Source organism: Canis aureus, chromosome 12 (genome assembly GCF_053574225.1).
Source record: "Canis aureus isolate CA01 chromosome 12, VMU_Caureus_v.1.0, whole genome shotgun sequence".
NCBI classification, from domain to species: Eukaryota; Metazoa; Chordata; class Mammalia; order Carnivora; family Canidae; genus Canis; species Canis aureus.
Window position 1 is genome coordinate 40,823,141 of NC_135622.1, and position 12,407 is coordinate 40,835,547.

At 42.5% G+C, this 12,407-nt stretch overlaps 1 long non-coding RNA gene across 4 annotated transcripts in view; it reads left to right on the forward strand.

Annotated features, from left to right (window-relative positions):
• Positions 1-12,407, forward strand: part of LOC144324683 (uncharacterized) — a 45,398-nt gene that overhangs the window by 5,463 nt on the left and 27,528 nt on the right. For all 4 annotated transcript variants that reach the window (XR_013390113.1, XR_013390114.1, XR_013390115.1 and 1 more), the window contains exon 2: positions 6,405-6,504. This is a non-coding gene — a long non-coding RNA (uncharacterized LOC144324683). The remainder of the gene's footprint in view (positions 1-6,404; positions 6,505-12,407) is intronic.

Below are 12,407 nucleotides of genomic sequence, written 5' to 3' on the forward strand. Positions count from 1 at the left end.
AATGGCTTCTGAAAATCAAATTCGAGAGGAGGGTGAATGGAAAGCAAGCTATAGAATTTCTCCATCATTTCTCATCATCCCCATTGATAGGTAAATAGCCAAACTGTTCTTCCTTGGTTCATCAGACTTTGAAGTGTACAAAAACAAAACTCTAGAAATCCTATCAGAGAGAATCTGAACATGAACAGGGCACCGAGCATAAACAAAAGCAATTCTACAAGGGATAAAGATGGAAGGTGCAGATAGCATGTGCAGGAGCTCACTTCATCAGGCAGACAGTTCTGGATCGAGATAAAGAAGACAAGGTAGTTATTGCCTGGGCTTGGCCATCGAGATAAAGGCTGGTGGGGACATGGGGAAATTGCAAGTAAGATAAGGCACCTCACTGAGGGTCTCTGCAGGAAAGCAGGCAGGAGCTGAGTAAAGCAATAACCCAGTGACTCACATATCAGGGCCCAAGATGACAATGGCCTCTAAGGTTGGGTCTTCAGGGCAAGAGAAAAACTGGCACCGGCAGAGCAGGGATTGGCCCAATGGCAGGAAATAAAGGGCAGCAATAAAACCAAATGTTTCAAGGTAGGAAGAGATCACTGGTGATGAATGGCGGAAAGAGATTTGTGAGAGCAACATTTTATTACTTTTGGATGCTGACAGCCAATGTATCATACCCGAGTTTCCTGATGGTAGAGTAACAACAAAGGCAAAGCAATAATAAAGGATAAGGCAATCAAATAAAAAAAAAGATTTATTTTACATAGTCACTAGGGTTGGCAAAGGCAGCTGTAGTACGATGCAAATGAAATATAGAGACCAGGGCTACTGGAGAGAAGGGAAAAGTGTGTGAGCCAGGTTGGAAATCTAGTTACTTGAAGCAGAATGACAAAAGACAAGGGATTAGAATGGGTAATTTGGGAAAGGAACAAGAACATTTTTGAGACATTGGAAAATTGGAAGCATTCAGAGGTCTTGGTCCTTTTCCAGAAAGGAACCTTATTGTTCTTTATTGCTACATCTATAAACACATGTGGGGCTCCAAAAGCCAGGGATGGTGATGCAGAGGATCCAATGACAGCCCTGTCAAATGCCACAGAGGACCTCAGTTCCTAAGATCCCAAAGCTTCATGGTTCCTATGCAAGGACACAAGGAACTGCTGGACCAACCTCAGAAGGGTGGAACTCAGGTTGGTGTTTTTTAATCCCTGGAAATTGAACATATGAGACTTCACACTCTGTGTGTATTTGATTTGAAATCTGTATAGATCTGACAGTGCTTTCTAGATTCTGACTCTCTCCTCTTCTTCATCTAGGCCATCGTTGGGCCCCTAGCTAGACACTGGACACGGCTTCCCCACACAGGCCCTGGGCCCCATGCTTCTAATCTTGCCTTCAGATTCCATTCTCAGTGGGCTCACTGGTGTCCCATCCCAGGGTCATCACTTCATTATCTCCATCACCAAGGAGTCCTTCTGAGCAACCACAAGTACAAGGCCTTACCATTTGTACTCTGAGCTAGAAGGAAAATGACTTAGGATTAGGAAAAGAATATATTTGCAAACAGATACCTCTTCCCATGTTCCACAGAAAATCAAAGACTTCCCCCTCTTACCATCATCATCATCATCATCATCCAGATATTATGTTCTTGTGGCTCAACTGGGCTAAGGGCTTTCTATTTAATGCATTGTGTTATATTTATCATCTTTATCTCACCTCTATGAAGAAAGCATGACTATCAATCCCACTGTTCAGAAGAGGAAAGTGAGGTTTAGTTTGCCTACATAAGTGCCTGGGGTCTGGCAGTTCTGGTGATCATATCAAGAACCTGTGCCGAATCCATTAGCTACATTCCAGCTCATAATCTCCTACTTGTCTGTAACATCTTCTTTACCCTAGTAAAAAAAGTAATGAATTTCCCTACAGGCTTGGGCTAGGTATATAATAGGTGCTCAATAGATGTTCAATTTAATTGAAACCAATGAGCCCTGAGTTCCTGGTACTCATGGTTGCATTATGAACCCACTGGCTCCACAGACCTTGCTTTTGAGGGTTTTAACTTGATTACTTCACTCATTAGCTCATGCTCTTCTGTCAGCCAGATAACCTTGTGTTGCATGAAGTAACACTTATCAAGCCTCAAGCCCTGGCCCACTGTGACCCAGTGAGGGGAGAAGCACAGGATACATTCTCATTACTGGCAGTTCAGTATTTTACCCAAAGTAGGAGGGCAATGCTAAGGCACAGATGCTGGGAGGCAGCCAGCTTGACTGGGTGTCTTAGCATCCTTAGTGACGGTCGTGGAAAAGCTGAGTCCAGAATGAACATCTGCCTGGGCTAGTCAGAAAGGAAACAGCTAATTAATAGCTTTTTGTCTGCATCAGATGATTCCATTTTAGCACAGTGGCTTGAACACAAGAGCCTAGGAGCCTGGATTCATCCATTTTACTTTCTTAGGTAGTGCTAGTTGGTCATTGTGCCTTCCAGCCCACGTCCCATCCTGTCTGGCTCAAGCCTTTAGAAGACGACTTCACATCTGTCTATGCTGACTCCAGGGCTGACTTATTCTTTTGTAAAGGCATGGGCATCAGACCCAGAGGCCTTTCTAAGAAGCCTACAGTTTTTGGGAGTGGGTCCCACATGGGCCTATATATACTATAGCCAAATTATTTCACTCATGATGTACCAGGCACACATCACACAGTATATAGATATAAAATGCAGGTGCGGGACGCCTGGGTGGCTCAGCCGTTTAGCGCCTGCCTTCAGCCCAGCGAATGATCCTGGAGTCCTGGGATCAAGTTCTGCATTGGGTTCCCTGCATGGAGCCTGCTTCTCTCTCTGCCTGTGTCTCTGCCTCTCTCTTTCTCTGTGTCTCTCATGAATAAATAAAAATAAAATCTTAAAAAATAATGCAGGTGCTCACTGCTCTTCAGGGACTTACCACCTAGTTCGGTGTGTGTGTGTGTGTGTGTGTGTGTAGTTGAGGATGGGGCATGGTGGATAGATTAATATACATGAAACAGCATACGATTAAGGGCTAAATTGTTTTACTCATTCAGAAATAGGAGAATTCAATTTGGGCTGAGAAGTCCTTGAAAGATGAAGGAAATTCAGGAAAGTCAAGAGAACCCTCCGGGAGGCTGAGTGTGTACAAAGGGATGGAGAGAGCAGTGAGAATCATGAGTACAAGGAAGGTTAAACTCTATGGTATATTCTGGGCAGCAAGAAGACCAGCTGCAATGGAGCCCAGGGTTAATGTTGGGGAATCTGGTTTCCTTCCTCCCAGCATCTTTCCAGAGCCCCTGAGGTATTCCTGAGCAACTCTCCCATGTGCCCTGCGCATAATTCCCTTGAGCTACTTCTGACACCTCATTACTCTTTGTACCTCATTTCTGGACAGGGATCTCTTTAAAGTTAAAGGTGAAGACTGAGGCTTCTCTGTCTTTGCACGGCATCTAAAACATGCTTAATAAATTTGTGTTGAATAAAAGAATGAATGAAGACATCCTTGGAGGTGAGCTTAAGTAAGTGGGCTGGTTCTAGAATGAAATGTGCTGTAGGTGCCTGCCTAACTGATTCAGCCTTCAGAGGATGACGTGTGGCAATGTGGGCTTACATTAATTTATTCACTCATTTATTTATTCAATAAATATTTATTGAAAGCCTTCTATGTTCCAGGCTCTGTATTGAAGATTAGGATACAACAGTGATTAACACAGGCAAAATCCAGCCCAGGTGGAACTTACCTTCTAATAGGGGAGACAAACAGACAGTTGGGTCTGGCTACATCATTTATGGGGCCCAGTAGAAATGTGGGCCTCTCCTTCAAATAGTAAGAAAAAGGCACCACTAGAGGTACTCAAATGCATAAGTTTTTCTTTTTATTTCTGCATTCTCCCTCTCAACTCGTTATGGAATTTTTAATTTACCATTTAACAACATTCTAAGAAAAATGACCACTCAAAAATTATCAGCATGAATTTCACCATTCCTGTTTACCTTGTGCAATGCCAATTGTAATCCAAGAGCATTTAACTCGTGTGTGTAGTCATAAAATCACATAATGTGTATTTTATAGCTCACGCTTGCATATCTACTTAGTTCTTCTAGAACAGGGGAAATGTGGCATCGCACTAATTCAATTGTTTTTATTTCATTTCTTGATACATGACATTTTGCTAACATGCTCCAACCTTCAGCTTCCTAATGAGTAAGAAAGGACTCAAAAAAGAAAGAACTATGGGTTGACCTATTCGTCCCTTTGTCAACGTACGTGTGATTGCGGGGGGGGGGGGGTGCGGGGCGGGGGGGGGGGTGTCCTGACAGTCCCCAGAGGCCACACCAGAGCTGCTTTGAATGCAGAAGTAGGCAACGGTGTTCTCACAAACACAAAAGGCCGAGGAACCCTATCATATCCTTTCCTACTTATGTTACTTCCCTGTGTTAGGGAAGTAACTATATTAGGATTGGGTTGGAATGTGCCTTTCTAGAAGTGTTGTATATTTAAAAAGAACCACAAAACCTTTGACCTTTTTTCCACTTTGTCTTTTCCATTATGCTTTCTCATAAAAGAGAGCTCTGTAAAGCTCATGACAGACTTGCAGATGTGCATCAGAAAAGCTTAGAATGAGAATACTTGCTTACTCCCGTGGCTCAGTGGTATAGGAACTGCAGAATTCTTGATTTAAAGTAATGTTTGTTTGCCTTTGTGGTGACATCTTTGGGGTGATGCTGGAGGGTGTGTGGTGATGTGTGTGGGTGGTGAGTGTGTGGTGTGTCTGTAAGGTTTAGATGGGGTGGTCGATATGTGTTTGTGTGTGTGTATGGCATTTGTGGCACATGTTTTGTGTGTCTGTGTGATTTGTATGTAGGGTTTGTGGCATGTCTGTGTATGTGGGCAATGCAAAATAAAAATCAGCTTAAGTTTTCTCAGCAAACTTTCTTTTGGGCTGCAGAGCGCATAGCTTTTGCTTTCTCCTAAAACGCCAGTCTGTTCTCATGTTCTTCTAAGTAAAATAACATGCAGCTTTTTGACATTCACAAACAAAACCCAGTGGTTTTTATCTGAGTCAAGTGCTCCCTGGGGCTTTGTTTTTTTTTCCCCTCCTCCTTCCTGTAAATCCATTTTATGCGTTGGAGTCAGAAGATGACATCTTGTTACATCATGTTAGACAGCACCATAATTTTTTCCAGCAGACAATTTCCAATCTGGCGAAGCAGACAGAGCTGAACAAAGACAGACAACCCAGCATAAATAAAGGATCAGTTCATGGCCCTGTGGGATGGACCCAGAGGAGGCTCGTCCCCAAATCCCAGGCCGACTTGCCATTTTAAGGTTTAACTCCTTAGACCGAGCTGGACAAATGATGGGGGCTCGCTGCTCTACCAGTGACACTGCGCAGCCCCTCTGCTGGAATGGGGATGCCGCGGGGGAGGGGCGCTCAGGCCCGGGAATGAGCAACGGGGGGATTGATGCTTTGCCTGAGGTCCTTTCTATACTACTCACAGGTCAGGCCTGTCTTTTGCTTGCCAGCTGCAGCTGCTATTTATAATCCCCTCCCTGTTTGCCATTCTGCCTGTGACCTGTGGTCAGCTCAAGGCCTGAATTTAAAAAGAGCTGTTCTACGCTCGAGTTCAAGTCCACCATTGTGGTTTTCCTTTAGCAGTCTCCATCTGAAACTCAAGGGTGAGGGCTCCGCAGGTGCCCTCCCCACCCCTCGGTATGCCACATGTCAGGCTGGGCGTCTGGGTTCCTTCAACCTGCCAAGCACCTATATATATCCACAGCTCATGCTATGGTCAGGACTAGTGGGGGGGGGGGTTGGATTGTGCGCTCTCAGGTCTTATTGGGGCCAATCTGTCAGAATGTTCTTTCTAAATGTCTCATCATTGTCAGTCTTTAGCCAGAAACTACGGACTGGCTCATGAGCTGTACTGCCTAGGTAACTAAGGCACAAAACCCTAGGATCTTATGAAATCAGAAGGTTGTAAGAATATTGGACTTAGGACAGGATGATTCAGGTTGGAGTTCCAAGCTGTGTGACTCTGGGCAAGTGGGTGAAACTCTCTGAGCTTCCCCTTCCCCCATGCAAAGAGAATGCCTGCCTCTTGTGCATGTTGCGAGGAGCAAAATGTGACCATCATGTGATGGTAGCCTGGAAACTTGCCTACTCTCATATTCTATTATTTTATTTTACTTATTTATTTTTATAGATTATTTATTTATTTATTCATGAGAGACAGAGAGAGGCAGAGACACAGGCAGAGGGAGAAGCAGGCTCCATGCATGGAGCCCAGTGTGGGATTCGTTCCTGGGACTCTGGGATCACGCCCTGAGCCAAAGGCAGATGCTCAACTGCTGAGCCACCTAGGCATCCCTCATATTTTATTATTTTAACTTCTTACAGCTCTCGAAAGAATGTGGCAAGAAATGAAGGTGGGAAAGAATCAAGACGCTCTGGAAATAACAGACTCCTAACTCTCACTCAAGTTAGCCAGCAAAGAGAGGTAAAAATTGATTTTTCTTTAATTAAAAAAAATACTCTGGATTGAAACTTAGGATGGTATTAGTATATATTATAAATTTAATATGAATAAAGATTAGTTGAACATATACTACATGCCAGTCAATAGGGTTGGCACTGGAGATCATGAGAAAAACAAATAATCATAATGGTGATTTTTATCATTAAATAGGGAAAATAGATAATGCAGAAGAAAAAAGAAACCAGCACTCAATCTCACTATATAAATATGATATGTGATCAATAAGAGTAAAAAGAGTTATGCTGTGGGTATCACTGATCATAAATTTGGAAAATGTTTTATTTAGATCAATACTTTATATTATATCATATCATAAAGGAAACTCCAGGATTTCATATAAATATGCAATAATATGTAATTTATAGGGCAAAACTACCCACAAAAATCAGCATGGAGGCTTTGCCAAACCGATGGAGAAATCGCTTTCTCAACTTTGAAGCAATAAAAATCATTGAGACACAATAAATATTTTAAGAGTTTCAAAATAATGAAAACTAGTGACTGTAATATAAAATGCCATGAGAAGGCTGAAGAAATATTTTTAGAAATCGTGGCAGAGTATATGCTTTACAAGTATGTGATGCTTTATAAATAACTCATTAAAATTTTAAAACAAAATTAGGCTTTCAATAGGTGAAGGAGAAAACAAAATGAACAATTAATTTGCAAAAGAGAAAGTATAGATTGCCTATAAGCTGAAGGAAAGAGGCTTATTTTTATAATTGAATAAGTATAGATTAAAGCAACATTGAGTCATTGATTCACATTGTTAAGTCAGGAGAAGTTAAAATAAAATGTGACATCCAATGCTGGTCAGGCTGTGAGTGACACTGGCAATTCGTACATTACTGGTGGCAGTGTGAACTGTTATAACCCGTTCGGAAAATAATGACAATGCATATCAAAGCCCATGAAAATATTCATACTCTTGAAGCGGGATATTGCTCTGGCAGTTTATCCTAAAGAAAGAAATCAGTAACAAAGAAGCTATATGATTGATTTTGTTTTAGTTTTGTGTAACAATTAAAATAGATAAATGCTCAAGAAAAAGGGCACAGAAAAGAAAAAGATGATGATCGTGAAAACTTCAGGATACTATGCAGGCATTAAAATAATGAAAATAAAAGATTGACATACAGAAATGTTTGTGATAAAATGACAAAAATGAGAATATGCAATTTAATATTGTATCAATATAATGATTTAATTCATATAGTGAATTATATATTTTAACAAAACAAGAAATAAATAGGTAGAAGTTTGAATGTATTTGTTTTAGGGCCTTAAGAGTGTGACTGTTTTTTTTTTTTAATTAAAAAAAGTGTTTTAAGCGTTGCTATATTGATTTTTTTGATTTGGAAAAAAAAATTAAAAAGAAGGGAAAAACCTTCCCTATATGATTTGAACTTTGAGCATATTCCATTTTAGCACATGCTTCTATTTTGACCTGCTGCTTGTGGAGAGATTCCCCTACTGCCCATCCCTGCCTCTACTTTAGGGCAAACTCCAAATACCTGGCTGCCTGTTGGCTTTCTGATGCTTTTTTGGTGGTGTGTGTGTGTGTGTGTGTGTGTGTGTGTGTGTGTGTGTGTTGCCATTTCTCTGGCAGGAAACAGGGAAGGAAATGTTTTCTATCAATCCCAGCGGCTCCAAGGTTCCCAGACTGCCCCTTTCTATTCTAGAGGGGCATCCCTGTTGGCCCAACAGCGTCCGCTGACACCCATGCATCTCATCTACTCCTTGTAGTGCGCTTGACTATCTTGCCATAGTGAGAGGAAAGCCCAGGCTAGCTGATTACAAGCACACTCTTGGTATTTAGAGTTAGCCTGAAACAGGTTGAATTCCAGAGGTTTACAGGAAAATACCAGAGTGAATTACATGCTTTCCATTGTTCCTCTCCCCTGCTATTGTCTAAATATTACCCCTTCTTAGGGCCAACTCCTCAGTCACTGTTCTTTTCTTTAAACTGACTCTATGTTCATTTGCAATTCAGTTCGGCAGTCTTGTAGTGCCATATGCTGCACGGCTTACAAAGATGAGTAAGACATGGTCCCTGGTCCCGGGGAGCTCGCTATCCAGTGCAAAAACACCCATTAAATAAAACCTTTTTCTTATATAATGTGCTTAGCTCTAACTCTGACATCTGGCAGCATACTCTGGGAAACATAAAGAAGGTGCTAGCCCAATATAGAAATTCAGAGATGGCACAGGTGGGTTAGGCAGACAAGCAAGGGTGAGGTGGGATCCAGGAGGGTACAGTGGGATGATGCTTGAGACGGAGGGAAGAGTGTTAGCCAAGACCAGCCAGCACAGCTGGCTGAAGGAGAACTACCTTTCAGCTTCTCGGTGCTTTTTATTTTTTTAAAGATTTTTATTCATTCATTCATTCATTCATTCATGAGAGACAAACGGAGAGAGGCAGAGACATGGGCAGAGGGAGAAGGTAACTCCCTGGGGCAGCCTGACACGGGGCTCAATCCCAGGACCCCAGGATCACGACCTGAGCCAAAGGCAGATGCTCAACTACTGAGCTACCCAGGCGCCCCTTCTTGGTGCTTTTTAAATATTTTATTTATTTATTTGAGAGAGAGACAGGGGGAAAGGAGAGAGCACAAGCAAGGGGAGGGGTAGAGGGAAAGGGAGAAGTAGACTCCCCTCTGAGCAGGGAACCCAACTTAAGGACCTGGGATTGAGCAATGTTTCTTAGATATGGCAACAAAAGAAAAAAATAGATAAATAGTACTTCATCAAAATTAAAACTTTTGTGCATCAAAGGTTACTATCAAGAAGCTGTGAAGAAAACCCACAGAATAAGAGAAAATTCTTGCGAGATATATACCTAATAAGAATCTAATAAACATTTATAATTAAATATCAAAAAGACAAACAACCCAATTAAAAACGGGCAAAGGACTTGAATAGACATTTAGCCAAAGAAGATCTACAAATGGCCAAAAAGTACGTGAAAAGATTCTCAACATCATTAGTCATTAGAGAAAATGCAATTCAAAGTCACAGTGAGATAACACTTCACACCCATGAGGATGGCTATAATAAAAAACAAAAATAAAACAACAAAGGAGAATAACAAGTATTGGCAAGGACATGCAGAAATTGGAGCCCTCCTAGATTGCTGGTGGAAATGCAAAATGAAGCAGTTTCTTTGGAAAAATTTGGCAGTTCCTCAAAACGTTAAATATAGGGTTAGCACATGACCTACCAATGCCACTTATAAATGTACATACCCTGGAGAATTGAAAACATATGTCCACACAAACACATGTAAACAAATATTCACAACAGCATTGTTCAGAATAGCCAAAAGGTGGAAACAACTCAAATGTCTCTCAACTGATGAATGGCTAACTAAATGTAGTGTATCCGGGAAGCCCTAGTGGCTCAGTGGTTTAGCGCTGCCTTCAGCCCGGGGTGTGATCCTGGTGACCCAGGGTCAAGTCCCACTTGGGGCTCCCCTGCATAGAACCTGCTTCTCCCTCTGCCTGTGTCCCTGCCTCTCTCTCTCTGCCTGTCATGAATAAATAAATAAAATCTTTAAAAAAATAAAATAAAATAAATGTAGTGTATCCATACAATGACATAGTGCCAACACATGCCACAATGTGGATGAGCCTTGAAAACATTATGTTATGAAAGAAGCCAGATATAAGAGGCCACATATTGTATGATCCCACTTCTATGAAATGTCTAGAATAGGCAAATTCATAGAGGCAGAAAGTAGACTAGTGGTTCTCTAGGGTCCAGGAAGGTGACAACAGGAAATGACTATTTAGTGGGTAGAGGGTTGCTTTTTGGAGTGAGAAAGCATTTGCAATTAGTGGTGATGGTCACAGGACATTGTGAATATCCTAAAAACCACTGACCTTTATACTTTTAAACGATTCAAATGAGGTTTATCTCAAAAAAAAAAAAAAGAATGGAAAGAATGAGGAAGGTCCCTTGCATATCACCGCACTGGATTGAAGCTAGCATTTGGGACTCCACTGTGAGTGGAGTCTGTAAGTGGTATGATTTGATTTGACAAGCACTTCTCATGCTAGGTTCTGGGAGTAGGTGGGATACAGTTATGAATAGAACATGGGCTCTGTCCTCGAGGTGCTCACCGTCTGTTGGAAGATACAGACACATACTTCACTAACTAGACCATGAACCAGGGGTGCCTGGGTGGCTCAGTCAGTTAAGTATCTGCCTTTGGCTCAGGTCATGATCCCAGGGTCCTGGGATGGAGCCCCACATTAGGCTTCCTGCTCAGCAGTGGGGCCTGAGGGGGGGGCGCAGGGGAAGGGCGCTGCTTCTCCTTCTCCCTCTGCTATTTCTCCCGCTTGTGCTTTCTGGCTTTCTTTGTCAGATAAGGAAATACAAATCTTAAAAAAAAAAAAAAAAAAAAAAAAAAAAGAACATGAACCAGAAGATAGTAAGTGTCACAACAGAGAGAGTTGGTTCTGCTGGAGTACAAGGGATGGAACAGAGCCTGGAAAGCCTAACAGAAGAGGAAACATTTGGACAAGATTTTTAAGGACGAGTAGGAGTTTGACAAGTGGAGTAGGTGGTACATTCCAGGCAGAGGACCAGCTTGAGCCAAGGCCTGGAGTTGTATAGAGTGTTCTTAGATACGCCAGAACGTATGATCTGAGTTATGGTGTCTCCTGGAAGCCTGCCATTGCTTTCTGAATTAAATATCACAATTATTTCTCCTTTGATCTTTGATTCTTGCCTCATAGAATATGAAACTTCAATTTAAAAGTAGAAAAAACAGAAATGTGGATCTTAAGCCTTGCTGGGGCTTATCAGGGTCTCCTAAGTTCTCCTGCTCTGTCCACATCCTACCTGGAATGTATTTGGCACGTGGCTCTGCTCCTATCCTCTGTTTCTCCAATCTGGGAACTCCTTTCTGCTGCAACAATTAGCTCCATCCATCTGCCAGGTGGACGGGCCCTCATTCCCTTGTCCAAAGGTTCTTGCTTGATGGTGGCTTCTTCACTCCGGCCCTGCCCTCCCTCTGGTGCATCTAGAGGAGGAAACCAGGGAAGAGGAAATGAGAGCCCCATCCCATTCCCCTAGGAAGTGTCATCCTGTCTGGCTCTTTTGGCAGCTGGCACAGCTGGGCTTCTATTTGGGTTGTGAGCCCATTGCCTAGAGGGGAGGTGGAAAAACAAGTGCTCAAAACAAGTGCCCCTGGAGGAGGAGTTTGGTGTTTAATGAATTATTCAGTGAGGAGTGCAAGCACAAAGCATTCTGGAAGAAAAGATGTTTTCAATATGAAGCCCTGAGACCCCCAGTGCCTCCCAGATGAAAAGCTCACAGAGCAGTCCTCTCGAGTGTGTTTGACTGATATTTGCTCCCCGATGCACTAAGCATAAGCCCGGTTTATTGTGTTTACAATTTCGTATCTTCAGAGCATAACCAATTCATTGCAAACACGAGTGCACTGGACAGTGGAGGCGTCGCTGAACTAGCTTTTCTCTAAAGCCAGGAATAATCCCCGGCGCAAGAGATCCAGTTTGATGAACTATTCAGTGTTCCCAAACCTCTATGCTTGGGGAAGATCAGGACAGAGAGACATCTGGTCTTAGGCAGCTCTGCTCAGGATAGAGGATTGTCCTTCCCAGGAGTGGATCGTGTTAGCAAATGAGGCCTATGGGGCTGCCTGAGACTGAACCTCCTGCCCTGGGACCCCCAGGGAGGCTCCTGAGGACCGTACAGCATTGTAAATACACTCTCCAAAAATCCAGTTAAAAAGAAACATGGATTTAACACTGACTTCTCCTTGAACCACTTGCCTTTTTTTTTTTTTTTTTAAACACACCAACTTGTATTCCATTGTCCCCATTCTCCAAGGCGGGAGT